General features: G+C 36.1%; 2 non-coding genes across 2 annotated transcripts in view; both read right to left on the reverse strand.

Moving 5' to 3' along the window:
* Positions 1 to 831: 831 nt before the first annotated feature.
* On the reverse strand, positions 832 to 904 carry Trnav-cac. Its single transcript has one exon. It is a non-coding gene; the product is annotated as a tRNA-Val (tRNA).
* A 1417-nt stretch (positions 905 to 2321) lies between these two features.
* Trnav-cac overlaps positions 2322 to 2335 on the reverse strand; it is a 73-nt gene continuing 59 nt past the window's right edge. The window contains exon 1 of the tRNA in view: positions 2322 to 2335. This exon is cut by the window's right edge and continues 59 nt beyond it. This is a non-coding gene — a tRNA (tRNA-Val).

Below are 2335 nucleotides of genomic sequence, written 5' to 3' on the forward strand. Positions count from 1 at the left end.
TTTTTTAATTGGAAAGCTCTGAGAAATACCTTCATCAACCACACTGGTCAGAGCGTTTCACTCTAAAGCAAATATAAAAACAAGCCTGACCACAGTACCTCCAACAACGAATGCAACTTTACCACAAGAGAGTATCATTATCACTCGGATGTTTCCTCAGCCTCTGGATCGTTAGAGACGTGCCAGCCTTTAGTGTGAGGATTTCACAAGCTAAACATAAGGCAGAGGACCTTTTTGCGGTCGGTAGATACACGCGTGTAGGAGTCCAGGATTCGTTCTTCCGCGCCGACGCCCTATGATCACCGGAGGAGGGCGTGAGAACCCACATACAGCGTATTCCAGAGGGAACATTCGTCAACATACTAATAGCGGGATGGGGGAAGAAAGGAGAAGAAAAGGACTATGAAATTAAACGAGGTAGTTTTGTAAATACTTGGATAATTAAATTGGTAGTTGGCTGGAAGATCGATACTGTTTCGAAGCAGGAAGAGCCATCATGAGACGTAATGACTGAAAAAAGAGGTAACTATATGTATAGAAAAAAAAAAAAATATTCGTGTCTTGGTAGTGAGTGAGTGAGAGTGAGTGAGTGAGTGAGTGAGTGAGTGAGTGAGTGAGTGAGTGAGTGAGTGAGTGAGTGAGTGAGTGAGTGAGTGAGTGAGTGTGTGTGTGTGTGTGTGTGTGTGTGTGTGTGTGTGAATGCGTACGTGCATGCGTGAGTGCGTGCGTGCGTGCGTGCGCGCGCGTGCGTGTGTGTGTGTGTATGTGAAAAATAATTATTTCGTCCCTGGAAAACAATATCTTCGATGACCAGTGACCGGTTTCATAAAGTGTTTCCGCCCGGGATCGAACCGGGGACCTTGCGCGTGTGAAGCGCACGTGATAACCACTACACTACGGAAACCTGTAAGAGATCAAGGGATTTATATATTGCCAGCTCTTGAATTTACTTTAAACTCACACACAATATATATATATATAAATATATATATATATATATATATATATATATATACGTGTGTGTGTGTTTGCATGTGTTTGGACTACTATATGTTTTATAGCTGTGCAACTATATGTGTATTTATGCCTGACAACACACACACACACACAAAAAAAATATATGTGTGTATTTTTATATAAGTAGATATATACACATAGGTGTCCATATATATATATATATACATATAAATATATATATATATATATATATATATATATATATGTGTGTGTGTGTGTGTGTGTGTGTGTGTGTCTGTGTGTGTGTGTGTGTGTGTGTGTGTGTGTGTGTGTGTGTGTGTGTGTGTGTGTGTGTACATTTATGTGTGCGTGTACGTGCTTGTGCGTGTGCATGTGTACATACAAACACAATAAATGTGTATATATAGATATACATAGATATATATATCACATACATATATGTATATATATGTACATAAATGTTAAGCTGTATTTAAAAGACACTCAATTTACAAATTCTGGGTATTTATTTGCCTTCCTGCCCAGCCTGCTTTAACCTAGGACTGCATTGATTTTATCTTATGTGTTAGCATTTTCTTACTGGCAACAATTTAGCATGATTGCGCAGATGGATATTACTGTACATTTTTTTTTTTTCTTCGTGAATGAGTTGTCCTATTTGTGGTTAGGATAAACTGTGCAGTGGAGGTGCCAATGCGATTCTTGTCCTTCATAGAAAACGGAAAGAAAGGGCAAACTGTCCTGGCAAGCGGTCACTCTCTTAAAAGGTTGTTTTTTTTTGTTTTGCCTTTTCTGATTCTGAAACTTCAAGATTATTGTAAGCTGATTGAGGAGTGCACACATTTGTTTCTGAATTTAGAAAATCAGTATAGCTAATTATTCATATATATATAGATATATATAATATGTATGTATGTATATATTGGTAAACACACAAACACATACATATACATCTATCTCTCTCATTATATACTAAAATAGATAAATAGATAGAAATAAAGAAAGAAGGATAGATAGATAGACAGACAGATAAATATGTGTATATATCTATATTTATGGATGTCTGTCTATATATATATATATATATATATATATATATATATATATATATATATATATATATATAATGTACGTGAATAAAAGCATACAGTTTCCCTCTTATGTTTTTCCGTTCCCTTTCACAATGTCGCGCAAACATAATATTTCCAAACAGAGATAAATCATGAAAAAAACTCGATACTCTAGATTTGGCTTCGATATTAACTTCAGACACCTCTATAAGGCAGAAAAATTGAATATATTGATTTTTTCCTACAAACTGGGGAAACTTCCTTCTTGAAAACTGTTTCCGCCCGGG

Source organism: Penaeus chinensis, chromosome 29 (genome assembly GCF_019202785.1).
Source record: "Penaeus chinensis breed Huanghai No. 1 chromosome 29, ASM1920278v2, whole genome shotgun sequence".
Classification (NCBI taxonomy): domain Eukaryota; kingdom Metazoa; phylum Arthropoda; class Malacostraca; order Decapoda; family Penaeidae; genus Penaeus; species Penaeus chinensis.